Source organism: Orbicella faveolata, unplaced genomic scaffold (assembly GCF_042242905.1).
Source record: "Orbicella faveolata isolate gen_17 unplaced genomic scaffold, um_ofav_v1 contig_12, whole genome shotgun sequence".
Lineage (NCBI taxonomy): Eukaryota > Metazoa > Cnidaria > Anthozoa > Scleractinia > Merulinidae > Orbicella > Orbicella faveolata.
Genome location: NW_028301539.1, coordinates 24,777,481 through 24,790,874, shown reverse-complemented (window position 1 = coordinate 24,790,874; position 13,394 = coordinate 24,777,481). Strand labels below are relative to the sequence as shown.

The 13,394-nt window shown below is 37.0% G+C and overlaps 2 protein-coding genes and 1 long non-coding RNA gene across 7 annotated transcripts in view; 2 read left to right on the top strand and 1 right to left on the bottom strand.

Moving 5' to 3' along the window:
* The window catches only part of LOC149117301 (uncharacterized), a 36,289-nt gene extending 34,698 nt beyond the window's left edge, over positions 1–1,591 (top strand). The window contains exon 10 of the mRNA XM_089282946.1: positions 33–1,591. The gene's annotated coding sequence lies outside the window, so the exon portion shown is untranslated. The remainder of the gene's footprint in view (positions 1–32) is intronic.
* Positions 1–13,394, top strand: part of LOC149117296 (uncharacterized) — a 138,634-nt gene that overhangs the window by 34,694 nt on the left and 90,546 nt on the right. The window lies entirely within an intron of this gene.
* LOC149117300 (uncharacterized) lies at positions 4,265–12,074 on the bottom strand. Of its 3 annotated transcripts, XR_016205619.1 has the most exons (6): positions 11,249–12,074; positions 9,031–9,115; positions 8,519–8,642; positions 6,664–6,788; positions 6,004–6,223; positions 4,265–5,691 (listed from the first exon to the last, which is right to left on the bottom strand). It is a non-coding gene; the product is annotated as an uncharacterized LOC149117300 (long non-coding RNA). The 3 variants fall into 3 exon arrangements; XR_016205618.1 differs by having other exon boundaries at positions 8,519–9,115; XR_016205620.1 differs by having other exon boundaries at positions 6,020–6,223; positions 8,519–9,115.

The window sequence follows — 13,394 nt, the reverse complement described above, 5'->3', positions numbered from 1 at the left end:
AGCTAACAGTGTTGCTTTGTCTTACCTTTTAGGTTGTTCAGCACGTCTATCAATACTGATGGGAGGACTCTTTTGACTTGTTATTACGAGACTACTTAATACTATTAGCTTTTTTAGTGTACATAGCTAAGTGGCCAACATTGAGTTTGCAGGAAAATGCTTTTCTTCTGATTATACAGCATCTGAGTCGTATCATTGTGTATCGTAAAGGCTTTTGCAAACTTAATTTTAAAAATGAATCCCGCAATATTCGAGTCTACTATTTTATCTTACAGACTTAAACATATTACTTTATAGCACGGTTTTGAGAATCTTAGAAGTTATCACAAATTAATAGTAAATTCAGGAAATAACAACATTTTAGTCATTTCAGAAAATAAGAGTATTCAAATTAAATATTCAAAAGTGAAAAGAATAAGTATTTCTTAGAGAACGCCTAGAAGCGAATGTCCTCGGAATTTAGTGGTTGTAACATGGTTACATTGTCATGTGTCGTGTAACGTATTTTGTGTACGTTGTTTGAATTTCTATTGATATCATTTTGTGTTTTACTCTCATGCAATGATTGTGGAACTACTGAAGATAAGTAACAGTTCTAAAAGGGCCTCACGTTTTCGTACCTTATAATAAAGTTGGAAGATTCAAGCTAAATAAACGGAAAAAATTGTTTAGCGTTCAGCAATTTTACTTCCTCTGTTATAACAAGTACTTTCCAAAGAAATATTTGCCGTTAAAATTACCACCAGTTACAGGCAGTTCATCAGGACTACAAGTGGTGGTATCACACATTGCTACAACACAAGTTTCCTTAGCGCTGGGTGCACCTTCAGTTGCGTATTCTTTATATTCCTCTTTGGTCTAACATCCACGATTAAATTCAAAACCGTCCTCTGTCTGGAAACTTTCCACTCCACGCACCCATTTTTCTTCCCCGCAATCCTCGGAAACGATGTTTTTGTCACAACTTTATTGAGTATTCTGTGCACTCTCCCCTTCTCCAAAGCAATCCAGGCAGTAAATGTGGGCTTCGTGTCGACCTGCCAATGGAAATAGTAAAGAGATGCGCGCTCATTGCAATGATGCATTAATATGTATCAGTCATATGTAATAGGAATACATGCCGCCCATGCCTATGAGAAGGATGAAAGGGAAAATATATTCTTTTCAAATCTTATATGATCGACTTTTAACGCGGTCTACACACAGAAAGTCAAAAAATAAATAAATGAACAAATAAATTTGTTCTACCTCCCAACTTAAATGCGTTTTCTGATTTGAGGTGAACGAATCACGTGTCATGGGTCAAAACTCACTAACTCCCTAGGGAAACAACAACTTGAATTTTCGACTTGCACGTGATCAGGGCGTACACCTTGGAAACCACGGTAAATTTGTGTGCCACGTGGCGTCAAGCATAATTTTTTTTTGCAGTCTGGTTTTATCTTAAGTCTGAAAGTTTAATAAAACACTTAATGACTGGCCCCAACGGAAACAATGAGTTTAATTGAGGGTCCAGGGATAACAAAGCTGTTTCCCCAAGGGTCAGTCATTGAATGCTTAAAATAAATAGATAAACAGAAAAAAAAAAAAAGGTCATAATAGCATGCTGGCTCTAAACCTACTTTAGCACCACCCGGACACCAAATACACTCGAACACACAAATGTCTTACGCTATAATGGCTTATAATCTAAGAATATTCACAAGAATATTTTTAGCCTAAAATCGGCAGAAAAGTAAGAATATTCAACCTGGGCCGAAAAAACAATATTCTTATAACAAAAAGAGCGTAAATAAGCAACTATACTAACCTTTAATAGCCGGGACAAGTCCAAATTTATGGCTGACCAACCCAAAAACCATCAAATGCGGAATTTTCATCATGTTGCTGCCTGGCAACCGAAGGGACACAGAAACTATTCCACGATTTATGACTCAAGAGCGTGGACAATTATAAGATTGTATCGACTAGATAGACGATGATGCGTCTCCGAGGCGTTAGCGAGTCCAATAATTGTCCCACGTCTATAAAAAAGGTTGATCGAATCTATTTGCCATTCGCTTAAGGAAACAATATGGCAGACGATGCTCCTCTAACGATATTCTCTGCGCCACTAAATTATTTCTTATTCTGTCCCCCAAGCCCGTGTTAATAAAATATTGAAAGAATAAACTAAGCGTTATCTTCAGTATTAGACAAAGCAGTTAGGGGGACCATTTTGGAGGCGGAAATTCAAGAGAACTAGTATTTTCGAGCCGGCCTTGAACGAAGATTTAAAACACGGACATAAGTCAAATGAGGTAGAAAACCAAAAAACTTGTAAAAGTAATTACGATTGGGTGGACCTCAATGTGAAAGGGCCAGGAAGCAGCTCTTGTAAGTTTTGACATAAATGGCGTGATAGCCTTTGAGACAATAATAAAACAAACAACAGAAACAATGCCTCTAGCCCTGAAACAATAACAGCTGCTGCAATAATGAAAGAATGGCAGCTTACGAGAGCTACTACGTAAACTTCTGATGCGAAAAGGACGGCTTGAGATACGTCTCTTAAATGATACAAGTTTGTTTTCGTTCTTTAACTGTTCGTAAGGAACAGCGGTTCAGATGTATATCTGTTTTGGTTGATTTTTCTTGCCCTTCAATAAGCTTATGCGTGGATGGGTCAGGCCAAAATATCTTCTAAACAAGAGCACTACTGCCGAGCCAAGAGAAAACATTGCTAGAAATGATCTCGTTGTGGTACCAAATGAATGCTTCCGTCATTTTTTTTGCCGTTACTTCGCACGGCCATTCAACTTCAGGCATTGTGCTTTAAATTTTTTTTCACCGCATGAGTAAAAGTGAGTTCCCGTCATTATACCTCAACTGAAAAGGAAATTTTGATTAAAATTCACTCTTTGACAGAAAGAGTGAGTTAAATGGAACAAAGCTAAACCTAAATGAACTGGATAAAGCTGTTATGGGAAGATTCCTAATTTAATTAAGAAATTATCGCAGCCTGAATTACCGTTAGTATTGTGTTTCTTCAGCTCTTTTGATGGCTGGCCTCTGCGATAAGCTAAATTGTCGTTGCACCTTGCCTCACTATGGCTTATGTATCGGTACATTGCCATGCTGATGATGAATGTTTTCCATAGAAAGTGCAACTACCAATAACAAAAGGGTGTTAAAGAACCAGTTCCAGGCAATAAACAAGATACAACGATATAACAGTATTCTATCTAAGTTTTTAAAGTCTTTTTTGTCCCTCAATTCCCAAAACCGTAAAATATCAATCTCGAGCCTTCAGGCATAACTATATTTTATACCACGCCATAGAAAATACAGTGACCAGCACAATGAATGCGACCTACGCGCTGCGGACGATACGAAGGGTGAGTGTAATACCGTCGAGTATTTTCTATGGCATGGTATAAAGCTTGAAATATGCATGGAGAGATACTTGTCAAATAAGGTTTTGAGAGGTTTAAAATACCTTTGATGTACAGCTATTTCAATTCACGTTGTCGGATAAAAGCGTCAAGCCTACACGACCGAATGGTGGTCTGGGTATCCACTTGAATTCTGCAGATCAGTTAGAGGAAACCTACAAATTTGCACGTGAAATATTAGCAAGGATGCATTAGATTTTCCAGTCCTGACCAAAATGGGACATAGCTATTCAACAGATCAGTTATATACATTTGTGCAGGCCTATTAAGCACCTCATATGTCAATAGTAGAAACTTAAGAGTAAATGCCTATAAAAATGGACTTAAATCGCCTATCAATGGCACAAGTCGAAATATTGATTTCGCTTGTATTTTGTCCATAGATAGGTCCTAGTAAGAATAGAAACGGACCATAGTTAGTTTCTGCTAATACAGTTTTCTTTGGTAGAAATACGCCAAAAACGATTTCGACCCGATTGGGCTCAAAATCTACTTCCGGTTTTGCCGAATTTTCCGAATATTTGATTGCTTCGCGCTCCGCGGAACAGCTACTTGAGAATCTTTCAATGGATTTTATATTCAGTTCAGGTCTTCGTGGTATGACTGAGCGAAAAATAAAATAAATCAAAGTTAGTTTTGAGCCCGAAAAGAGATCAAACTGACACGCAAAATTTTACAGTGTGTCGCAAGAGAATTATTGCATGAAAACATCGCCATATTTTTCTATGGGCTATAACTTTAAATATCATAATATATAGATTTAGGCCAGCCTAAAAGCGGAGCTCCTCAGTTATTTTTCGGAATGTTGTTACTAATGAAAATAATCCAACTTGTATGAGGTAAATTGCGAATGATTTAATAGTTTCAGCCGGAACTAGTATTACATCAGCAGATCGAGGTGTAAGATGGTGTGATTATGAAATATAGAGCCATGATTTCAAGGATTTCTTGGAAGCCACCAAAAATCTTGATCACATAACAGAACGGTCTTCTGTGCTTTTTGGTGGCATTTCTTGTTCTTTCCTACCTTATTCAGAAAGACAAGGCATTGTTATTAATCATTATATTCTTCCTTAGCTAACATGGGGACTCCCACACAAAAGAAGTTTACACATTTTTTTGTTGTGGGGACTGATTGAAATGCAGTGGTTACAATATACTCAGTCCCTGAATCTCTACCAAATGAAATCTCACAAAAGTACCAAAACAGTATACATATGTGAAAAGTTGGAAAGTTTTGTTTTCTAACTTGTCTCCAAAGATACATTTAGCCATCTTCACTATTGTATGGAGTCTCCTCCTGCTGGACGGGTTTGCAATGAGCAAAATCACCCTCGCATGAATGGTAATTACGATATATTTTTTTTGCTGATCATGAATACTTGCATAGGCTTCTAATAATAATTTTATTATTCAATTTCAATGTGATTTGTTCTTTTTTTCGACTGGCATTGTGGACTACAAGAGCTGTTATTGGATTCCATTAATTAATTTTACTATGATTAAATTATACCAAGAATTATCAGTGAGCTAAGAGGAAGTTATATTATGTACATGTATTTTGTCTGCACTACACAACCAAATGCACTCAAAGGTTATGAGGCATGGGTACATTTGTCAGAAGAGCCCAGCATATCCAAGATATGTTTTGATTGACATATCAATTAAGATAATTTACAGCAAAATGGATAAAAAATACATCAATATCCTACATGCACCAAAGCCAGGAGAGGGGTTATAAGGCAATCGTTTAAACAACAGATTGAAATAATTTATAAATTAGAGAACACTATTTCTACAACAGAATGGAACAAATTAACCTTATCGGACATTGCGAATGGCAAGGCTGTCTGTAGAATGTCACAAATTTCTCAACCCTTTCTTTCTACAAAAATGCTAATCCTGCAACTTTGCTTAAGACCAGTTCTCCATTTCGTGTTGGCTAAATATCAATTTATGCCATGTCCAATGCAGAATATCACAAAATTGATTTAAAAGCTCAATAAATATCATTTTAAAGCCAAAAAGCCAATTATTTAAATAAACCATGAGTAAATTATCTCTAAGAAAAACTGATTAAATTAACAGGCACTTAAAAATAATTAGTTAATATGTGTTTCTTAATAATGTAATGCAGTGTATCTGTCACAATGTTGCAGCTAGGATATTACTACAAACAGGATGGGTTGCAGAACTGAACCTCCAAGTCAGTTTATTCAATGAACTTGGTGCAGAATTTATAATCCCATCAAGTTGTCTGTAAATACAGAGAAACCAAACAAAGCATTACAATCGTAAGTAATGAATTACTGAACTCTTTTACATGTACTGTATGAACAGTGTATGTTCCATTAATATTGGGGATCTCTCAGAAGCTGCATCCATGATAAATTAATTTGTTCCCAGATGCATTTGTTTATAGAACTTTTCACAAATTAATATCTCTGTCATAACAGTGACCTCTGTGTTCTCCAACAATTAACACACAAGAAAAATACACTCAGTAAGATATTGTTTACAATAAAAATCAATGCCTATAAGCAATCAAAGGACCTTAAATTTATATTACCTCAGAAATATCTCACCAGGCCATGGTTGCTTTGAAAATCTTTGATGTTTTAATACAGGCTTCCCATCTGTAACCTGTTCATATATTGACTGACAGGAACAGGCATGTAATTCTTTTCTTTGATATACAGTGTACTTCATTGTTAGCTGTTTACTGAGTGTTAGTAGTGAATCAAATGCTAGGGGTTGGTACTCCAACTTTCACTGTGGCAGGCTCTGCCCTGAGATACAAAGCAAACTTACATAACTGTTATGAACTTCGCCACTTGCTTTCGAGAGCAAATGCAATTTGCTTCAAACAAGCAACTGGAACATTGAGGGTTACAACAATGTGCACTGTCCCAATCACAGGGTCATCCAGGCTGTTTGGTTGTACATATAACTGTACAACTGTATATGAGTTCAGCTTCCAGAAGAAAATCTGAGTTTGTCACGATAAATACTGATGTTCTTGCTTACTCAATGAATGAATGTGCCGTTCCAGAAGATATTCACACCCAACACCCATTCACGGCCAGTCTTTAGAAATTCCAAATTAAAGTATCAGGAATCAAGAGCTCTAATAGAGAAAAAACCTCCATGTGGGGTATGAATCTTTTCTTGAAGAAAACAATGTCTGAGAAATCATTAATTACAAAATAATGCTTAAGAAACATCTTACCTTACAGAGAATTTTGTAATCTACACTGTCTGGCCAGTTCATATACATGTATTTGACAAGTTGACACTGGGCATGTTTGTAAATTTGTGCACTTCAACATCACATTACTATGTAGCACTGGCCAACTAAAAACAAACAGCATAATTTGGGTAATTAATATACACTGTACATTATTAGGTTGAAATATTGGTGTAGATTGTTGCACATCAACAGATACAGAAACTATTTGCACCTGAATCATAACGAGTGAAAAATCGTGCATGAGACAAATTTTACATGTACATGTAACAGCCCTCCACCTCAGAACCATCACAGATATGATATGATATTTTTAAACTCTCTAAAATTTCAGATTATTCAAGATTAACATATGCACATACATCATCTGGGGCAACCCTAAAACACTGAATTTGGAAACCGAAATCCAGAATCCAGAATCTGGAATCCAGATATTATGAATGATGATAGAAATAATTCACTTCAGCAATGTCTAATAAATAAATATGAGCAAAAATCATTTTGTTGTTATTTATTTTCTTGGCTTTACTTCAGCCACAGACTGTAATTGCTAAAAAATTATTGACTAGTTCTGAACAACCCTTAGCTATATATCTGACCCCGTTGTTCAAAAGCTGCATAAAGCTATTCATTGGGTACATCACTATCCAGTCAGGGTTACTGATTTTTTGGTAGTATCTGTCTCTATTGTCTGAGCAGGCTAAATAGGTGTCTAGTGTTTTTCTGCATTGGCATGTCACCAAGAGCCTTCATGCGGCTTTGCCACTCACACCCCCAGCCCAAACACGAGAGCCTGCTCATAGGCTAAGTTACCCATCTTTTGTTCAAGCTGGCCCTGGTGAGAGCCCGGTTCTTGTCTAGATCAAATTGCTCTGAGAAGACTGGTGAGCAGCACATTAACAACAAGCTATTATAGGATATTGCAGTGAGTTTCTGGCAGTCTTTTAGCATCTTTGAACAGCATGTGGTCTGATCTGTCAGCAAGTGAGAAGCAGACAGAAGTAAGTGTGCAACATTTCTACAAATTGTTTTAATATGATGGCCGCTAAGAATATGAAATGCTGATTTGTCACAGTATCAGTGTGGAAATTGTGTTAAGCTGGAATTGGTCTCGTATCTGTCGGAAAAATCAAATTTCATATTTAGATCAGATGGGTTAGCCCTTGGACTTCGAAATTGGGGGGCGTGACCATCAATGTACAGGGGGCTGCCACTGATGGATATCCTGTTCTCTATGACATTTTCTATCTTGTTCAGTATGTACTAGACATAAAGGATAAATTTATACTTCCGGTAAATTGAAGATCACTTATTAAACAAAATGGCAATTACCAGCAAGCTTATTTTAGACACTCTCGAGGTGCTTGGAATAAAATTAAGACGCACTTTACTGAGATTCTCATAATCATAGCCCTCACTAAAAATAACGGTTGCCCAATTTCAACAGACGGGGAATTTTCGTTTCAAAAAAGGTTAAGTTTGAGGTCCTTTTTACTTGGCAGCTTACTTTTTACAGTCAAAAAGCTAAGCAAAACAATTTTCGCGTATTTGAAGAACTTATTTTCTTTGATTTGTGGATTCCGGTTTCCAGTTTCTGGATTCCGGTTTTTGGTTCCAGATTCCGGATTCCCGTTTCTGGGTTTTAGGCTTGCCCCATATTTAACATATTGTTTGCTTCACATTCAGTTTACACATGGCTGTTATCCAGCATAGGCAGACTTCTAAGTTTTCCTTCAAAAATATATTGCAACAACTATTGCATCTTTCGTTACCTATTCTTGTGATGAAATGACACAAAATTCAAGAACAAGAAGTCATAAGCATAAAACTAACTTACATGGTAGTGCTTACAGTTCCTCTTACTGTCTGCATATGCTGTCCATAAACTGATGCTGCCTGGACAATGTACTCATTATTTTTCTGATCACACCTTTTAAAATGTCACTGTTATATAATTTGTCCTGAAAAAGCAATACATGAAATGTTATGCCTTTGGCACTCACCAAATACCTTTACATGATGTTAATGTACACCATATCAACATTCACAATTCTCTTTACTTTCATTGTAACTCTTTTGTGTCATTTTCCCTCACTTGAAGACAGGACTTCCACATTAGGTTATAATTTGCCTCTGGAATCTCTATGAATTCACAGGGAGTGATAACAATTAAATCATGACTAATTTTAGCAAAGGAGGTGTTCAAATGTCAGATTTTAATGCTAAGTTTATACAGTAACTTTACATTACTCTTCGTACATATATATAACCTCTCAATTATTGCACCTATAGACAGAAGGTGTGCTGGGGGAAGAAATGTTCTAAACTCTCGGAACTTTTCCCCCTTACCTGTAATAGGATGACTATTATGAACTACGGTTTGTAACCAACACCAACATCAGGTTATGTATACACATGTATATTTTATTGTCGTCTGTAATCATAAAAAAATAAAAATTTAAAATCCTCCATAAAGTTCATACTCAATAACACTGCTACATGAAGCGCTGTCACTGGAAATCAATTTAAGTGAAACTGTTGCAACAGCTCTGCCAAAATTTTTCCTAGCAGTTAAGGCAGGATAACAGAATATACATGTACCACACAGCAAAGGCTAGAGATACACACATGTTAGTTATCAGTTAGGATTTGGTGAGCTTCTGTGCTGTAGGTATGGTGGAAAATAATAGATTATCAGAAATGAAGGTTCCTGAGACATTTTGACAGCACTGAGAGGAATTAATATATAAATTCACAAAAGAAGGAGAAGTTCTTGCCCTGTCCAGTTCTCTGTAATAAAAATATCATTCACATATGAGTCATTTGTAATATGTGGTTTGTGTTTAAAGCCGATATAATGCACACTCTGATTGGCCAATTCCAGTGCATTATTTACATTTACATGGTATACCTTGGTAAAACCATAAAACATTGCGTGCGACTAAAATAAAAAATATAAAAAATAAAAATAAATGCCTAATTCATAACAATTTAAAATACTCAACACTAAAACGAATGTAATTCTTTACTTGAAAATTATTCTCCTGTAATGCCCATGGGCCAATTACAGGCATGCTAAGAAGTCCTAACACAAAGTAAAAGGAAATTAAGAAAACTATTGCTTTTTTCCGGAAAATTGTAGCGACTGAAGACAATGATGGAACACTCTGAGAGTGCATTCTATCAACCTGATGAGATAAAATTTAAGGAGAATAGAGAATTCACGAAGTTATATCACAAACAAATTGGTACAGGACAGGAGAAAGGAAACTGTACAGCCAGGAAGAAACTGAAACTTTCTTCGACCAGCAAAAAAGTATGCACGCACAACAAAGAAAACAGTCAGTGACATTCATTTAATACATTAGTAAATAAAGAATTAGTGTGAAGAAGAGAGCAAAGAGAGAGAAAGTGGAGATAGGAGAGCGCTCTCTCCAACTAAATTGTGTATATATGTATGTAAAAGTTATTCTTATTACTGAGAAATGGTCAGGGCAAGAACTTCTATTACACTGTTCAATTTACCGAGTTAATTAGTACTATCTCACTTTTTTGGAACATTTCCATATTAAGTGTAAATACCGCATTGGGGAATAACCTCTTATTACGAAAATAGGGTCCATGTACCCCCAACCAAAAGCAATGGCACAAATAACATGAAATAGCCAATCAAAATCAAAGCAGAGCTTTATTTGCAGACAGGATTGCCATGCATAATCGTCTACTCGACATTTTGGACTATATAAGCATTTCACCAAACCGAACTAATTGGACAGACAACAAAATAAAACGAGGAAATCTACATTATAAACACAAGATGCATATCACTACATCTGAGCTCGAGTATCAACAGCAAATCCCTTTTCAATGAACGGTGACCGAATAAAAGAGAGGATAAAGAAAATTCGTTTAAGCTTACGGTGTTAAAGTTTAAAAATTATTCACACTTAAATTTGAATATTACTGAGAGTCTGTATTTTTGCCGACGGCTTAATTTAGCTTTGCAGTCATTTTATTGGCAGTAGCTTTACCAGTCTTCAACCAATTTAACCGCGGAATTCACAAAAGCATTTCGCCAAACCGAATAAATTGAACTAACAAAACGAGGAAATCTCCATACTTTGTAATCACAATATGCAAATATTCACATAGGAACAAAAGTAAATTTAGCAAATCCTGTTCGCTTCGGCTTAAAATGGTTTGTAGACCTTTCTTGGTTCAGTTTTCAACAACAGAAGAACAAATTTTAGCAGTCTACGAAGCGGCAGTGCTAACTAAATCAGAGAAAACTTCAAAATTCGCCCGGCCGTGTTTACAAGTACGATTTTGGTTAAGCTTATTTTTAGATGTGAGGTTATAAGCTTAAATTGACGACCTCCAACCTCCAAAGCGACCCACGTGTTATTGTTTAGAGACGAGCGAAATTAAAACGATGCAATTTTTAAAATCTCTTACAGCATGGCTTCAAATAAGGAAGACTTTTAATGGATTCCAATTGAAAATAAGCTTATATCGCCGAGGAAACTTGTTAGTTTTCATAGCAAACGCAACAACAAAAGTCACTTACCGCAAGTTGGCAATTCAGTTCGGCCAGTGTAAATCTTCAAGGCAGAAACTTGCAGCAAAAGTTGTGAAGACTAAACTGAAGTTATATTTTCGATAGATCAACGAATCAACCACTTCTCTCCACTACGTTTATTGTTTTGCAATTTCTCTAAAACACTCGGGTACGTTTGATTTCTCTTGTTCATCACCTGACCAAATCAGGTGACTTTTGAATTTTCTTGCACGGCTGCACAGCATCACGTTCGCGCGAATTTTGAACTTGGCCATGGAGAGTTCGGCAGTCTTCTGAATCAATTTGTCGGGTACTTTCGCCTCCTTTCTATAGCCCTCGTCAGCTTTGGTTCACGGCATTGTTCGGTATATTATTTCACCTCCTTTCTCTAGCTCTTGACTAGCTATAATTCACGGCATTGTTCGGTACTGTTTCGCCTCCTTCCCCAGCGCTGGCCCGCTCAGTCTTTTTCGCGATCTTCTTCGCTACTTCTTTGCCTGTTAATTCTTGCTTTCTGTCTTTTGCTTCAGCGCAACCCTGTCTTAAAAATATTAAATCAACCTCCGCTATCGTTTTTCTTTAAAAATCCCGCCAAGAAAAATGGCATTCACCCGCTACCAACTGAGGGTGCATGTCTCTGTCAGCCTATTAGTTTGAGTATGGCCGCCATCTTGCGCGACTCCGTCGTCGTCGTCGTCGTCGTCGTCGTCGTCGTCGCCGTCGTGCGTACGCGCCCACGAGTAATACCGCTAGCCATGATAACCATGAGAAAATCAATTCATGGGTTTCCTTTTCTTCCTTATATGGGTATGGGGCTCCGCCGGAGCTCCGCTAAAAACACTTTCTACGGGTTAAATATACACCCACCTGTTAGGCTATCAAAAAACATCTCTGGGCAAATGATTTCAAGTCGCCCGCCTTGGCCTGTGTTTCTCATAGATTTTGCCCAAAATCCGGCGTTGGAATGTAAACAATTGCGTGACGCGGATAGCCACTCTCGAGTAAAATATTCGTTTCCAGCAATCCGATGAAAGCAATTTTTGAAACGTTGTGTAGATAAAATAATGGAAAATGTTTTTTTTTTTTTGTTTTCTTTTTTTGTTTAACTTAGTATAAGTATGTATGTTTTTTCATTTGCATTGCAACACCCACGACATCCCTGATAAAGAACGTTTCTACAGTACTCCGGGAAATGATTTTAATACTTATTTATTTTATTGAATCACTGATAACTTACAATATAGTAGCAGTTTTAGAGATACACTTAACCAATCCTCTATGGTTTATGGCAATTGAATCATTGACTGACAAATAAAGTCAAGTGGAAATACCATAATTTCTATAAACTACTAACTGCGTGATGGCATCTCCGCTCTTCTAGCTGTGTAGAAAATTTGTACCTACACAATATGCTCAAACTCAGCTAGAAAACTCGGAATTTCTTGAATTGAATTAGCCCAGGAAGAAACTGCGTTTAAGTTTCGATCATACTGGGAAAAAATCCATCTTTTCTACTTTGGTTGTTTGATCAATTAACTGAAATTTGCAGATCATAACACTGGTAGACAAATAAACATTACAGTGGTCGATCTAGGACTAGGTTTACAATAAAGGAGTTCCCGAATTCATCAATTTTAGAGTATTAGGATTAGTAGGGGTTTACAGTGAAAGGATATTCGGATTCTTAACCGTTTACACACGACGATAACTCCGGGAACATTCATGATGGAATGGTTGACAAGCAGTTTGTTGCCTCGACAAAGAAACAAAATGCCTCCGAAAATAAGGCTAGGGGTAGGTTGAGACAGTCTGAAGTTTTCTTTCAACTCGCTGACCACGGTACTGTTGTCCATCATGTCAGGTCCCTCCAGGTATTTATTCTGGTCTTTTCTTAATATCTAGAACCGTCGAGGTTTTCGATCGTGCCATCGTCGTCATCTGCGCAGTAAAGTATAAATTGGGTTTCTGAGGAGTATGGCATTACCCATTATAAAAGTGATTACCTACACCTGAAACAGCACGAGGTGATGACCCAGCGACCGCCATCAAATGGCCATCAATGTGCCTACGACTCGACTACGACTGGATCATGTAATCCGCCATTTTCGTTCCACCGCAAACTCAAAACATCACAGGCGGAAAAATATCCGGATTC